The sequence below is a fragment of the Schistocerca cancellata genome, chromosome 1, assembly GCF_023864275.1.
Source record: "Schistocerca cancellata isolate TAMUIC-IGC-003103 chromosome 1, iqSchCanc2.1, whole genome shotgun sequence".
Taxonomy (NCBI): domain Eukaryota; kingdom Metazoa; phylum Arthropoda; class Insecta; order Orthoptera; family Acrididae; genus Schistocerca; species Schistocerca cancellata.
In genome coordinates this window covers 648,389,689-648,407,408 of record NC_064626.1, presented here as the reverse complement: position 1 = coordinate 648,407,408, position 17,720 = coordinate 648,389,689, and positions in this window count along the sequence as shown.

Here is a 17,720-nt window from a genome sequence, read left to right as displayed (position 1 = left end):
AGCCGAGTCGTATGGGGCCGGACACGAGCGGCTCGGTCCCCCCGTCAACAGGCGAGCCGTGACCGGTCAAACATGGAGCGTTGCAGCACTCTAGCCCCCAGCGTGTTCCTCGTGCGCTGCTGATCCAGTTTTTTCTTTCACGGTGCTCTGTGTGCACAGGGATGCTTCGGACATAAAGACATAGTCTTCTGCCGTAGGTTTGCCATGCAATTTGTACAGCCCAAGAAGTCAAGGCAGTTGTAAAACTAAAGTAGGCTCGCGTTTCTGATACACTTACACAGTTGCAATATCCATAGTTATTGCAATTATAGCTACCGTGAGTGTTGTTGCTAGCGGGTGACAACCAGAATGCAATGCAAGGGCTGTTCGGAAAGTAAAGTGGAAATGGAAACCACAGTGTAAATCCGATGAAGCTTTACGCAGGTGTTTTGGACAATGTCTATAGTGTGCCCATCGATCGCATCACGTCGCTCTTTTCAATTCTGAGCGAGAGGGAGCACGTAAAGATGCCTAGAAAAAGTATCTCCCACAAAGTATAAGGGCGTGTGACAGATTTCATCCAACTCACGCAATGTAGTTATCATGCATTTCCTCCTCCACGACAATTTGCCGCATACTGTAGGTGCAATGAGGGCGCTCCTGCAGCGTTTAAGGTGGGAAGTGTTTGATCAGCCAGCATACAGTCCGGACTCGGCTCCCTCTATTTTTATCTCTGCTCACATGAACCGCTCGCATTTTGTCACAGACAACAAGCTGCAAATCAGCGATGCAGCGTGGCAGAAAGACAGGCGGCTGCATTCTGCGCCCAAATTATTAGAAAGTTGGTACAATGCTACGACATAGCTCTCAGTCGGATCAGCGACTATGAAGAGAAGAAGTAACTGGAAGGTGTAGCTAACTGTTGCAAACAAAACTTATTTTTTTCACTATGGTTTCCATTTCACGAATGATTGCACCTTACTTTCTAAGTAACCCTCGTAAGTTCGAATGCTGAAGCAACAAAGTTTCATAGCTAGTACGGTATGATATACATGACACAGCAAGTGTAACAATGGCTCACGGCCGAAGTTAGCTAATAGCACCAATTTAATAAAGCACAATGCAGCTTTCAATGGGCAACGTATTGCATTATTAAGCATTAGAGGCCGTGGATCCCCACGGAAGCAAAATCTTCATAATCAAAGGTATCGTCAGGAGTGCGACAAGACCATTCTCGTTCTCTATGTACATACTCGTAAATGAACTGTTGCATAGGATGAGCAACAACTGCGACTTTTTATTGATGATGCTGTCTTGTAAGGGAAAGTGTCGTCATTAAGTAACTATAGGAGGATAAAAATGACTTAGACAAAATTTCTATTTAGTTTGGTGAATTTCAGCTTCCTCTAAATGTAGAAAAGTACAAGCTAATGCGAATGAGTAGCAAAGATAATCCCATAAAGTTCGAATACAGCATTAAAAACATGCTGCTTGAGGCAGTCACGCCAATATATCTAGGCATAGCGTTGCAAAGCGATATGACGTGGAACCGGCGCTTGAGGATGATGGGTAGGGAACGCGAAAGATCGATTTCGGTTTGTTGGGAGAATTTTAGGAAAGCGTGGTTCATCGCTAAAGGAGACCATGTATAGAACACTTGTGTGCCCATTCTTGCGTACTGCTCATGTGTCTGGCATCGAATCAGTTCACAGATGGCTGCTAGATTTGTTACGTATAGGTTCGATCAACGCGCGATTGTTACAAAGATGCTCCGTGAACTCAAATCGGAATCCTTGGAGGAAAGACGACGCTCTTTTTGCCTAATATTACTGAGAAAATTTAGGGAACCAGCATTTGAGGCTGACTGGAGAGCGATTCTATTCCCACCAATGTACATTTCGCGTGAGGACTACGAAGATAAGAGAAATTAGCGCTCGTGCGGAGACAGATGGATAGTCGTTTATCCTAGCTGTATTTGCGAGTGGAACAGTAGGAGATGACTATCGGTGATACGGGGCACCCTTCTCCATGCATGAAAAGGCGGCTTGCGGTTTATGTATATGGATGTAGATGATCCTAAAGGGTTTCGAGAATAATTGGTATGTGTTATAACTGATTGGAATGATTGATATATTTGGGCTGCGTCCCGACGACGTCATTCGGATGCGTTATGGAAGACAGGAGTCAAGGTAACTGTGTTCTCCAGACGATTTCGCTCCGGTTTGCCGCACATATAAATACATCTTTGTTGTCCCTCTCCCTGCTAAGACCAAATGTCGGAGCGGTTCTAGGCGCTTCATTCCGGAACCGCGCTGCTGCTACGGTCGCAGGCTTGAATCCTGCCTCGGGTATGGATATGTGTGATGTCCTTAGGTTAGTTAGGTTTAGGTAGTTTTAAGTCTATGGGACTGATGATCTCAGATGTCCCATAGTGCTTAGAGCCATGTGAACGATGTTTTGAACCAAATGTCGTGCCACGGAAACACATTTTGAGATAGCTCGTAATACGCAAGGAAATATGGCAAATGCGTTGCTCATTGAACGTTACGTCAAGAGCGTTTTCTCCGAAGAGCAAAGAAAATGATTTAGAAAACGATTCCAGCAGTTACTGTCGAGATGATAAGTCCAATGTCGCAAACAGCATGCAGTCACCACGTAGAACTTAACACAGGTATTCTGCGCTCATTTGGCACAAATTCCGTAATACTAACGCGTTTACAAATCAGGTACAGGGAATTGGATTGACTGTGATCTGGTAACGGTTTACTTTTGTTGATCATGGTCTTACTGTAAACTAATCTGGCGAAGACGACCTCAGACGCTCGAACGATACTCAAAACTTACACGACCGTTAATTAACCTTCACTTACAACCCACAATATCGTTAATTAACCTTTATTTACAAGTATAACAGAATATACTAGCGAAATGGTACAATACATGCTGCATAGGATACGATTCTGAGGGAAGGGAAATTAAACTTCTGTCCGGCAATCGAGATGTATAGTTGATCTCCCTAGCTTGATTAAGGAAAGTACCAGGATGGTTCCGTCGGAAAGGATACAACGGATTTCATTGCCGATTCTTTTCCAGTCCGACTTTGTGGTCGGAATGATTTGTTTGTATTGTAATTCTAGCGGAAACAGTACATGTAAACATTGCAGTACTTGTTCTGGGTGTCATTGAGAGAGTCTTGTTGCTTCTATATGGTTCGGACAACAATACTGTATGATCAGACGCTATGTAAATTCACTCTTATGGAACAGGGAATGAGACAGGTGGACGTCGCAGCAACGTCGCAGTGAGTCAAAGTGATGTCTCTAGAATCTTTAGCGACAGAATCAGTTTAGGATAGTCACAGAAATGGTCGCTAGAGAAAAACAACAGGACTGCAGGACTGACACAGGATGACAATTATTGAACCACATAAAATAAAATCGTCATAACTTCTGAACTGTTTGCGTTAGGACGTTCAAACTGCACGGTTGGCCACGGTACTTTATGGGAATTAATGTGGTTTGCTTTAGCGGCGAAGCCCACTTTCATCCGGATGGGTTCGTCAGTAAGGATAACTGGCGCACTTGGTGGACTGAGAATCCGCATTTTGCGACAAGAAGGTCTCTTCACCTTCAGTGGTGACTGTGTGGTGTGAAATGTCCAGTAACGGAGTAATCGGTGCGATATTCCTTGATGGGACGGTGACTACCGAACGTCACATGAAAGTTTTGGAAGATGATTTCATCCCCATTATCCAAAATCACCCTGATTTTGATAAGATGTGGTTCATGTAAGACGGAGCTCGACCCCATCGAAGCAAGGGAGTGATGTCCTGGAGGAACACATTGGGGACGGCATTCTAGCTCTCGGGTACCCAGAGGCCACTGGCATGGGCCTAGATTGGCCGCCGTATTATCCGGATCTGAACACACGTGACTCCTTTTTCTGGGCCTATCTTAAAGGCAAGGTGTAGAGCAATAACCCCAAAACAATTCAGTTGAGAACAACCATTCGGGAGGTCATCGGCAGCATCGATGTCCTGCACTTCATTGGGTCATGCAGAATTTCGCTGTTCATCTGCGCGCCATCTTCGCCAATGATGGTAGGCATATTGAACAGCTCATAACTTAAATCCGAATATCTGTAGTGACTTTGTTTAAAGGACATCATCTTTACGCCAGTAACAAGTTTTTATTACACTATTGCAATTTCGGCCGTATCCCATTATCAGGTGCTGATATTATGGCTTTAAGTGATGTCAACGTAATGTAAAGTGACACATTTGTATGTCGTTGTCAATACTGTTAAATACATTAATGACGTTGTTACACAGTACGAGCACACGTATTCAAAGATCGTAAAACAACATGTGCACTTACGGATTATGATGTTTTACTATGTTTGAATACGTGTACTCGCACTGCGCAACGACGTCACTAGTGTATTTAACAGTATTAACAACGAGATAAAATCGTGTCACCTTACATTACGTTGACATGCCTTGAAGCCATAATATCAGCACTTGATGATGGCCTAAGGCCGAAACTGCAATAGTGTAATAAAAACTTATAACAGTCACTGGCGTAAGGATGATGTCCCTCAAAAAAAAATTTTATGACTGTGAATCCCAGTTACAACGAGTTTATTGGTAGTGAAGTTTAAATGTTCAATACAGTGTGTGCAGGACGTAGTTTGTAACTAATTTATTCTTTTTTTATGTAGTCCAATAATTTTCAACCTGTATCTGCATGTAACAGGAAGCAGAAACAGTCTACAAAGTGGCAGCTTCCAACACCTGTAGGAGTGAAGGTGTTAGTAGAAAATAGGCTCCATTAGCAGTGATTAGGTGCCAGAAGACCTCTCAATGCTCCTTCTCAAAATCGGGCTTGGAGAGGAGGTCGTGTCACACGGGCACGGAACACTCTTTGTAAACTATGCAGCAGCGGGACACAATGTTCTTTCCTGATGGGACCCGTACTAGTCCCCACCCTGACAATACTGATATTCGCGTTGGAGGTAATGAGGACTACGTTTACACTCTAACTGTATCGCAGACGGCTACCCTCCTTTTGTTCACATTTTGTGGTGGACTCCTGTTTGGCTGCAGGACACCCCTTGTGCCAACAGAAGAGAGGATGACTGGTGTCAAATATGGGGATGAGATTCTTACTCGCATTGTGGCTCCATATGGCGAACCTACTGGAGCGGGTTTTGCGCTGATGGACAACAATACACTCACCTATCGTCACAATCTTGTGAACACCTTCCTAGGAGCATAGAATCAGTCGCATGGAATGGGCTCCATATTCTCCACAGATCAGCTGCGTTGAGAATCAGTGGGACAGGCAAAATCAAGCGGTGTGCAATCGTCGAGTCGCAGCAGAGACCTTACAGGGTTCATAAATACTGCTATCGGGCAATGGGACAATATTACTTAGCTCTATCTGGTAGAGTATGCGCAACCGCATTGCGAAGTGTCTCCAATTACGAGGAGGGCCAACTAGTTGGTAAAGAATATGTTACGCAAGATTTAGTGAGAAGAAACTTGCGATTGATGTGGAATCTTTCTTAAGGTTTTGCTTTTGTTATTTTGTTTGTGTTTATCAAGTGGAAATGTGTTTACCTTTAAAATTTTTCTTTTCCTATCACTGTAGCTGCTAGAGGAAAAAACATTTTTATCAAAAACTGGCAATAATGCAGTATGCAACATTTACTCTAACCACTGTGTTATTTGCATCGTGTTCCGGAGACTTTGCTCCAACATCAGGTGACGGCTCTAATTGTTAGCTCAGGGACGTTGTTGCTGGGAAGCCTACCATGTTAAAATACACGCAGTCCTACGTATCTTCGTTGTTTATTCTCCTCAAGAACACTGCGTCGTAAATAAATAACTACTGCTTGTGGAGTAGCAGTCAAACTGTGGGACAAAAACAGAAAAACGGCACTGGATAGTTGGGTTATTGATCAGAGCGACCAGACAGCAGGGTGCGGGTGCGTCGTACGGCGCGGTCAGAGCCGGAGCCCGCCTGCATCCGCCATAGGAGACGGCGCTGCTTAGTATTCTGCGCTTCACCACGTCGCTGGTCAGCTCTCGGGCACCGGGGTCAGACGCTGCCAGCATCCACTATATTGCTCCGCTATCGCTTCAGGGAGACCGGTCCATAATAAGCTAGACTCCATCAAATCTAATCAATGAGGCTGCTGCTGAGAGTACAGAAAGCGCTGTTGGTGTGATAAAGGAAAGCTGGAAAAATGAGATATAGGCCCCTAAGTGTATAACTGGTAATACAATACAATTAAAATGTTCTGCTGTTCCCAGAAATAAAAGTAAAATAAAACAAAATAAAATACTAAAAATTGCTATCCAGTATGTATGTGGGTCATTTTATCCCACAGTTTTTAATCTGACACACACTCTTAACGTTTGAGACACGTATACACGTATACAGATCTAAGATCACGGACAGTGAAAATCATGCCCGACCTTCAGTGTTCCTCCCTAAATGACGATTTTGTGCACTTTGGATCTAGTACTCATGAACGCCCTTCTGCTGAGGGTCCTTCTGCAGTTCATCCTCCCACCTCTTCAATGGCCGTGGCGTTGGACGAGTTCTACCTGGTTTTTCCATTAGCACAACTTTAACACCGCGCGTTTCTGGCCCCTGAGAATGTGACCTGACAGGCTTGTTCTCCGCGCTTTCAATTTCTACACAATGTTTTGTTCTTTCATTAAGTCGTACAGTCTTCGTCTTCATGTGTTTTCTTCGTGGATTGGTCCAAAGCGCTTTCTCATGAATTTCTGTTTTGAGATCAGCAGTCTTTCTTCACCACTGTTTTCTGTGCTGCTTAACCGTTTTGTCCCAGATAACAACATCGGTACTATCACTGCGTTACAGACCATACGTTTGGTCTTAATCGACGGATTTTTGTATCTCATTATCTGCTTTAGGCTGAAATAGGCTTTAGACACATGATCATTATGTTGATTAATTTCTTGTTTTAGGTTATTACACCTGTTGCCAAGATATTTAAATTTTTTCCATTCTGGCTGTGTTCCATATTCCAGCCTGTAATGGGTCATTACTAGTGGCTTCTCTCAGTACTATCGTTTCAGTCTTCTCCATAATATTCCTCAGTCCATTGTTAATGGCATTCTTCAGAAAACTAAAACTAAGCGTAGACGTTCATAAGGCAACAAGATTTGCAAACTTAAATTTCTTTTGATTCACCTAAACCAATCTCAGGTACTTTCTCGATAATTCTGTCTACAAATCTTATCATTATCCGCTACCACTGATGTAACGGCCTCGACCAATCTAAATGAGCTCAACCTTTTTGCACACTACAATAATGATAGACGTTCTCCATCTTATTGATCTCGCGGTCCACTTTATGCATACTGTCGTTAGGTATTCTTGCATTAAACTGACAGGAAAGAACTGTAATTAGTAGTTGTAATGTGTATGATGATAAAGACAGCTAGTTAATTTGGAACGAGAAAATCGAATAACAATGTGTTCAACACAAGTACGTAACGTTTTACGATGTTGTTCCTAGAAGATAAGCGAAGGAGAGGATAGCGCCATGAGTTGCTTTCTAAATTGTATCCGAAAGAGAAATTACATTCAAATTTCATGATAGAGACCTACATCTACATGCATACTCCATAAGGAATAGTACAGTACGTGGCGGAGTGTATGTTATACAACTACTAGTCATTTCCTTTCCTGATGGGACATCTACTGTTTTCAGTAGAGAGCATCTGCAGTTATGACTGAGCGCAAGTAAAGCGTTTTGGACTGAGTGTTCCTTACCTGTGTAACACAGCGCATTTTTCGCATTCATATGCTTGCTGGTATTGCTGTAACAGCCGAGAAACGAGAACTAACTTACAGTTTCAAAATTTGTAGGTGATATTCTGTAAGTTCCTAATCCGTACATAGACCTGCTGGCGCTCTAAATGGCTGTTCTTCTATGAGTCGGAATTTCCTTTTTCTTCTGATTGCAATACTAAATACATTCTCACACAGCTGGCTACCAAAGCTATTCCTATTACTCTTGTGACAGGATTACTTCCACTGCATTGCATTTCTGTTATTAAATTATAACTTCTGCATTAATCCCCCTGACGTTATGCTTTAGGCCGTGTGTACCACTGTATTTAATTCTAATATGGCAATAAGACCAGCATAATGCTCGTACGTATTACTGAACATCAATGAACAGAAATTATATTGCATAGCACGACCAAGTAATAGAATAACTCAATAAAAGTAATAGGACAAATTTTACACTGTGAAGCGCTAACCCCATTCATCAAACTTTGTGGAGACGTTCATCACATGACGCATGTGACTGTTCCTGTTCTGAAAATGAGGAGGAATTAATCTGAAAGTTGTTAGTTAGCCTCCAACGTCCCAGCGCAAAATTTCATAAAAAATGTAAATTAGCTTTTATAAAGTGGTTCATGTGAAACATCGAATTAAAGGCCTAATTAAAAATCGCTTGCGAAATTTGCTTTCAACGGTATAAAAATAACTGGGGCTCTAGATTTAGCATCTGAGTGCAGTAAAAATGTTCCGTCGCTACAGGCGCTGCTAACAAAACAACTGAACACGTTAATCCATAGAATAAATTATTATAGCGCAGTACACGATTTAAAAACTGCAAACTAAGCAAAATTATTTGGAAATAATTCGAGTATGCATTCATGTTAATTCATCTTGTGTAAAACTGTCGACCGCCGTTTTAGAAACATTATTTTCTAAATGCTCGCTTTCGTAGCTGGAGGGTCAGGGTGGCTGAATGCCATACGGAGGGCCAGGGTTAGGTTCCCGTTGCTGCCAGAGACTTTTCCTTCTTGGAAGGACTCCAACGGAGTGCATTCAGACACGCGATGCCATTTGAGAAGCAACTTGACCGTGTAAAAGGGGTTCCAGGTCACGAGAACTGCCGAGAGACCGGTATGCTGACCCCCACAAATCTCCATACAGTAGCCAATAACACCATTGGTGGAGAACGACACGGCGGTCGGTCGGTAGTGACGGACCTGCTATTCAGGCACTGAATCCAGTAGTATTAAATTTGACAACAGCTTTTAAAACTGTGATAATTTTATATTTGCTTTTAGAGATTCTGTCGTATGTGAAGTACCTCAGCGGGAAGATACAACCAACACCTTCATTGCGCGGTTCCGATGGCAATATTACCGATGACAGAGCCACTAAAGTGGAATTATTGCACACAGATTTCCTAAATTACGTCACCAGAGAAGACGAAGTAAACATTCCTCACTTCTAAACAAGAAAAGCAGAGAAAATGAGTAACTAAGATCTTCTTCCTGTAGCGAAGCAGCTCAAATTACGTAATAAAGGCAATATCAATTACGTTCCTATGCGATTTCAGTCTTTCTCGGCGTATTCCACTGATGAATTCTTCTGGGGTTCTCAGGCGAGTGGTGGCTTCGTCTTGTCGCAACGTTTCAATGAGTTTCGTGCCCATCATCTTCTGGCGAAGATGATGGGTACGAAACTGATTGCAACGTTGCGACAAGACGAAGCCACCACTCGGCTGATAACCCGAGACGAATCCAAAAGTTACGTTCCTTTCAGAGTACGCTGACACAATAGCTGCGTACTTAACAATTAAGTACACACATCAAAAAATGTTTTGCATCATCCCGGTTCCCAGAACCTCTGACGATAGACGTTGACTGTGGATATTGTGTCACAGACACAGTCCCTTTGACTGTTCAGAGATGTCACTAGACTCGTCCAAAGACGTAAACATAAATGCAAGAGCAGCTCCTATTAGACGGAGGGGTTCCGACAGCCGATCAGTTCCAATCATTCCACCAGGAAGGAGGTTCACAGCTCATGTTTTCTGGCTTGGCTTGGCTCTGAGCACTATGCGACTTAACTTCTAAGGTCATCAGTCGCCTAGAACTTAGAACTAATTAAACCTAACTAACCTAAGGACATCACACACATCCATGCCCGAGGCAGGATTCGAACCTGCGACCGTAGCGGTCGCGCGGTTCCAGACTGTAGCGCCTTTAACCGCTTGGCCACCACGGCCGGCTCATGTTTTCTGTGGAACAACCTTGCATAGACGGTCAATACCGCGGTTCGATCGCGTCCGCATTGTTACTTTGTGCCAGGAAGGGCTTCCAACAAAGGAACTGTCCAGGCGTCTCGGAGTGAACGAAAGCGAAGTTGTTCGGCATGGAGGAGATACAGAGAGACAAGAACTGTTGATGACATGCCTCGCTCATGCCGCCCATGCCTACTACTGTTGTGGATGACCGCTACCTACGGATTGTGGCTCGGAGGAACACTGACAGCAACGCCACCTTGTTAAATGATGCTTTTCGTGCAGCCACAGGACGTCGTGTTACGACTCAAACTGTGCGCAATAGGCCGCATGATGCGCAACTTCACTCCCGACGTTCGCTTCACCGATGAGTGTCGCATATGCCTTCAACCAGACAATCGTCGGAGACGTGTTTGGAGGTCACCCGGTCAGGTTGAACGCCTTAGACACACTGTACAGCGAGTGCAGCAAGGTGAAGATTCCCTGATGTTTTGGGGTGGCATTATGTGGGGCCGACGTACGCCGCTGATGGCCATGGAAGGCGCCGTAACGGCTGTACGACATGTGATTGCCATCCTCCGACCGATAGTACAACCATATCGGCAGCATATTGGCGAGGCATTCGTTTTCATGGACGACAATTCGCCCCCCATCGTGTATATCTTGTGAATGACTTTCTTCAGGATAACGACATCGCTCGATTAGAGTGGCCAGCGTGTTCTCCAGACATGAACCCTTTCGCACATATCTCTCTACTTGAATACGCATGCATATACCAGATTCTTTGGCACTTCAGTGTATAACGCAACGACTGAGTGTATACAAATAAGGTATTTCTCTTGGTTATTGATAACGGAAAGGCTAGTTGTGGCTGTCGCGCCTCTCTCACTTAAACAATGGCTCCGTACTTCCACAGCATTGACAGCAGTCAGTTACTGTTCTTCATTCCCCGGAACGCGAAACTGTATCAAGGTTCTGGCGTTTCTTGCAGTATATACGTAGCAGGTTTTTACAAAAAGAAGAAAGGATAAACAATACTTTTACCACCTGTCGCGTTTTTCCCACCACTCAGCAACCATTTAAGATTCATTAACGTCCATCACGAATGTTAATTTAATACTTGTGAGGGGAAGAAATAACGTATGTTCTGGACCGTTACACATATATTAGATCAATGTATTTTCATTTATTTCGCAACATGTCTAACATCAGTATCAGATATGATTCCAGGGCAAACAGCCTACAAACGCCATCGGGCACAGTTTGCTAACCTAAAAATTATGTTCGATATAATCTAGACTTTGACTAAATGGGAGCTATTAACGTTAATAAGAATATACCTACTTACAAAAACACAGCAAGACTCGTTGGCCATGTGGGCTGACGTACTCCTATTTAAGTGGACCACTCATCCGCATCGCCATATTTGGTCTGTTTTAGTTCGTTTACGAAAATCTCTTAACATTTATCGTTGCATACCGTGTCAAGAGAATCCTTGGTCTGTGGAGTTTAATCGCTGCACTTAACTTTTTAGAAAGAGCGTTGTCTTGAAATACAAAACAAAATCTCTTCAGCTTGAGTAATTTTCTGTCACTAAGAAGAAAACATAAATTGTCTGCCCTCCATCGCTCTACAATTTGACTACACTGACGGAAACAAACGGTATTGTTATCGTCAGCCTCCATGGTCGGTTGCTTGTTCTAATCTTAGTTTAACAAAATAATACCAATTGGGGATGGAGCCCCAATGGCCAATGTGTCTCTGTGTATCCTACACAGTAAACGTATCGTGAACTTCGTATTCGAGTGCCTTCCTCGCCATTGGAGGAGGCGACATTGGCTAACAACCAGCGGATAACAAACGAACCACAGTGTTTTCCTCTCAAAAATTCCCCATTTTCTAACTCGTGTAACCTCACAGTAAAGGTCTGTTATGAATTCCCCAGTGGACAAAAGCGAAATTGTCATAAATTTCGACAACGTTTTAAATATATAACGGTATTAGCTTACATGTCACATAACTTTAAAAAGAGGAATTTACATTCGTTATTAATATGGACTCATTTAAAACGAAACTTCAACATAAAACTTTTAACATAAATTAACGATAGAAAACTGTAATATGTAAATGTTAACAGTAATCCAAATGCAATCAGAACCGCTACGGTCGCAGGTTCGAATCCTGCCTCGGGCATGGATGTGTGTGATGTCCTTAGGTTAGTTAGGTTTAAGTAGTTCTAAGTTCTAGGGGACTTATGACCACAGCAGTTGAGTCCCATAGTGCTCAGAGCCATTTGAACCATTTTGCAATCAGAACTGCGTTTAATTTTTTTTTTTTTTTTACATTACACTTGCAGTGATTTGTAATTACGTTGGGGAAACAATCATTGGTCAGTGGCAAATAGCAGTGGAACATGCAGCGCATATACAAAAAACTGCAGACCATCTCTTCCAGTAATTAACCTTCCATTACGGTGTGCATGAAGCACCTACGCCCACTGAATAATAAAGTTAATTGCTAAATGTTCGGTACGAAGTTTCATTGCCGTAAATTAGCGAGGGAATTTAGAGAACTGCTGCGGTATCACAACCTATGTCGCAGGAAAAAGGGGAAAAGCGACTCTGGAAGTGCCATGTATATTATAATGAAGTCTGCGCTCATTTAAATTCTGATTAAGTTTTGTAACAGTTCTTGTCAAGTAGCTGAGCGCGTGTTAAGCTGTGAAGTATGACGGCTGCTCCGTACAAAACACGTACAAATTATACCAGGCGGTGAAAACAGTCGTTTCTGTTTTTTTAAATTAAATTTAGATGCGGTTAGTTTTCAACCATTTTAAGTAAGTGCTTTAGGCGCCTTGTAACATTACAAGGCCTTAGTAGCAATTGGGTTGTGACTTCTTTATTTATTTATTTTTATTGAACTAGTATATCTGCAACATACGGCCACCAATTATGCCATTACATGTACACAACTGAAAATCTTTCAAATAAAACATTTAATACAATAATAATAAGGTAAATCGCGCATTTCTAGGCCTTACGGAGTGACTGGTAAAAAACGAGGTCCGGCAGCATGAGCTGGTAGCACTACCCACTTTTGTCTTTAATATCATAACATCAGTCTATATAATTTTTAGAAATTCCGCCCGTAAGAGGGTGAAATATACAATGAAATGTTTTTTAAAGGTATGTCGCTATTAAGGCAATTTTGAAGCTAGATCTACGAAAATCAGATTTGTTTTCACAGGCAGAAATACGTGTTTCAGAATTTCAGAAATTTAACCCCTGTGGGCGTGAAATAGTGGATATCTTCTTTTGAAAACAAAATCATTATTAAAAAACTACAGAAATATTTTCAAAGCTACACCTATGAAATTCGGTATCTGACTTCTCGGTTAGAAGCAAAAATAAGTATGTTTCAGTGATTTGGAAATTCATCCCTCAGGGAGGGGAGGGGGGCGGGGTAAAATATAGGATGAAATGTTTTATGAAATATTTCATTACGAACGCATTTTTAAAGCTATATCTATCAACATTTTTACCTGGCTTCTCGGTTATAAATAAAAATGTATTTGTTTCGCTTTTCAGGAAATCCTGTCTCTAAGGGAGCCAAATATTTTATGTAAATATTTCATTGTGAAACAATTTTTAAAGCTAAATCTACGAACGAGACTGATTCACAGACTCAGCATCGCCTGTCCAAAACTGCTAAGGATAGAAACTTGAAATTTGGATGGGGTGTGCATCTCATACTGTTGGCGTCGTTTATGAAGGGACTGTCCTAAATTCCACTCCTAATGCGGTGAAATAGAAGAAAAAAGTATTTTTGAAAATATGTCGCTATTAAGGCCCTGTTGAAGTTAAGGGGTAAAATAGTTAGTGAAAGTTTTCTTGATAATAAATAATTATTAAAGAAATAATAAAGCACTTTTAAAGCTACATCTATGAAAATTGTTATTTTACTTCCCAGTTACAAATTAAGAAAAAATACGTGTCAATATTTTTGGAAGTTCATCCCTCTAAGCGCGTGAAATAGGAGTGAAATTTTTCATGAAATTACTTCATTATGAAAGTATTTTCAAAGCTAAAAATATGAAAATTGGTATTTGGCTTATCTTTAAGTAATAAAAAAATAAGTCTTTCACTATTTTTGGAAGGGGCGAAATAAAGAATGAAAATTTTTCATAAAATATTTCGTTTTATTAAAATTTTTGTAACCCTAAACGTGTGATAACTGGTGTTTCACTTGTCTGTCAGATATAAACCAAGTTGTGTTAGTGGATTCATGTTTCTATGGAATTACCACAAGAACGCAAAAGACATGATCAACAAAACCCTTGGACTTCAGATACCAGAATTTCCTTTTGCTCAGAAGTACATTCGATAAAGGCCATGCTTTCATTGCCTTAATTAACGTGGAAAGATTAGGAGGAGATTAAATTTGTGGGCAACATAAAATTCGATTAAAGAAAAACAAAAAGAACCTGTGGAGACCATACAGTCTACGCGAGCGAAGCAGTGGGCGCTAAGCTAGGCTACACATAAAAATCATCACACACATGTATGCGTTGTCAATGTACTTCCACATTTCCTCCTAAACCATCCGACAGATTTCAATCTATGTTCGTACACATTTCACTTATTGGTCCCCTTCCCAGAATCAGCCACTTACTGTCTTGAAGTATGCACTGCGGGTGTAGTAATCTCTTATCTCCCATTCGAGTGGGGCTTAGCGTGAAAATGGTGTGACACAGAAACAAAACTGAGGAACATCTGTAGCTATTTACCAAATGTTGTATGCACATGACTCATTTTATGTATAAAAATAACATGTTAGGAATAGATCATTATCACACCAGGGTGTGAGAAGCCGTGACATATAAACGTATTCAATAACGACCGATATCCGCATCGAATTCACAGTTTCCGGGCTTGCTAGCCTCAGTCAAGATGAAGTCTCACCCGTGAGAGGGTGCAAAGACAATAATATAGTAGCATATCTCCATAACGCCTGGAGCAGTTTCTACCTAATCTGGCACACATATTACTTACTATCTGGTAAGAGTTACCGTGGCAGAAGGACAACGCTATGCCTGGGAGTGACGGTGCAAAGGGGTGACACACAAGCATAGCTTAGGAGCCGTTTCACCGAAATTTTCCTTATGCAAGACTCATTACTCGTGATTGTATAAAAGTACTTCGGAAGTAAGACACTCTTCTAACTCTTGAGGGTTGGTGTGGAGATCAGCTGGGATAATGTATGAAAATACGTTGAATGTTATGTCGGTATTCTTTCCTGTATTTAGATGACTTGCAATACTTCCAGATTTCATTGGAGTATTGTATGACATAAATTCTGCTTTCAAAACTTCCCGCCTTTTCGTTTAAGCCCGGACTCTTGCGTTAAACAAATTACGTAAAAATAAGGACTCTGAGTGAACGTGACGGAATGTGATGAAGTACTTACGCTACCGCAAATGTAAAAAGTGTTTGTTGCATTTTCACATCTAGAAAACTAAACCATTGCAAACAATTTCATCAGGCAAAATTACGTTTACTCGGGATTCAGACCAAACTACAGGGTGAAATTCGCCACAAGTACAGGTGAAATATGTATGCTTCAGTTCTGCTTGGGACCCTTTCAATAAGGTATTTGAATCTCTGTGGGGAAATGGCAGACCTTTCTTTCTCAAGAGCCGAAACCAGAGAAGGTAACCGAAGGTCTAACTCATCGCCCTGGGTTTAGATCCAGACTCTGGACAGACTGGTCCATTTCTATTGCAGGAATGTTATTGCCGACGAATCATTGCCTCACAGAAGCTGCTTTGCGGAAGGGTGTACTGTCATGCTGATATAATCATCGTCCCTGAACTTTTCCTCTACTACACGCATTATAAAATTTGTTCATATCCTTCCGCTTTTACCGTTTTCTTAACCGCAATAATAGATACATTCTAACTACGGAAAACACCATCTCATTTGTACTTCGCTGTTGACGCATGGTAGCAGGTAACTTTTCCCAAGCATTATCCAAACCCAAACCCTCCCATCGAATTGCCACAGAGTGTAGCGTGATATATGACTCCAAATTACTCGTTTCCACTCATCCACGGTCAGGTGGCGTCGTTTAGCAATGCCAACAGAAATGTGTGGCTTGCAAAGAGCTGCTCGTGCACTGTACTCTATTCTACTTAACTCCTTGCTCACAGTCCTTTGCTATCTACGAGGCTGTCTCTTGAACTGTTGGTAGCACTCTGGAACTGTTGAGTCAGTCTTTCCACGGATTCCAAGCGATTTTTTTTACTATCATACTCCGCACTGCTCCAAGGTCTAGTTTCGTCAGTACACGAGATCTGCGTGGTATGGTTTAGCCGTGATTGTTCCTTCGCGTTTTCCCTTCAGAGTCACATCACCAACAGTTGACGTGCGCAGCTTTAGAAGGTTCACTGAGCTCTCCTGGCCAACCCATTCTGCTCTTACTACCTCTCTACTGACGAAACAATATTCCCCACCTCCTGTAATCCACCCCTCCTTCCTTGTTCTTGCTACTGTCCACTGCGGTAAATTAAAGAGAAAGATTTACAATTAACATTTTACTTACCTTTTCTCGCATAGTTGGCTCCAGTTCTTCATGTGTAGGAATCCGATTCTTGAAGCTGAAACTCTCACACTTTAGGTTCACATGGCTCAATTGATGTAAATAATTTTGAAGAATATCGTTGCAGAATATTTCTTTCACCATCTTTTATTGCATCACATTTTACTACATCACACTGTCTTTTGAATTTTCACATTTACAAAGCCGAAATTACACTTTCCGTCAAAAGCATAAAAATGCGTCCGATGACATCAGAGGCATGCTCAGTACTACTTCAATCTTCGGTAATAACAATATTCCAAAGGGTTTACAGTTTTCCTTTACAAGTTAATTTCTATTAGTTTAGATTATTACATTATGAAGGAATCCAGAAACAAACATGATAAACAGTGCTAGATCGCGTAATCAATAATAGAAATTTTAAGTGTGCCAAATATTTCTAAAATGTTTCTAAAAATTTAAATTCAACATTTAGAGCTAGTATATATTGATTGTGACAACAAAACTGAAGTAATTCCTTTTCATAAATTTTAGCTTTAAATATAACATATTGTGTGTAATATTATATGATTTTTTCAGAAAAACAGCAGAGATAATATAGACATTTCCAGATTTCGAAAAATATTTCTGCTATCGATTACTACTGTTGATGGAAAGTATTGCTAGAGGACGATGTCTCTTTACACTTCTTTAGTATTTTTGATTAATTCCGTATTACATAATGATGTCGCGATACTGTGTGGCGAGCACGCTTATCGACTGAACTAACCGGGTGCTATGCCTTAGTCCGGTAATTCAACTTCTCTATTCTCCAGATGGTGGGATATTGTGGGGTCAAATTTGTCACGCCGTCTGTCTGGACAGACGACGGCACACACCGCCACGTTATGTTCCTCAACTTCAATTAGCATTCTCCTGCTTTAACCTGAGATGCTCATTAATATAGGGCTTTAGGGCCTTTTCAAAATGATGTTACTTGACAGACGATGACTTAAAAGCCAATGTTCATTACTAGGAAATGCAAGTTCAGACCACCATTTATATCTGTCTGTTAA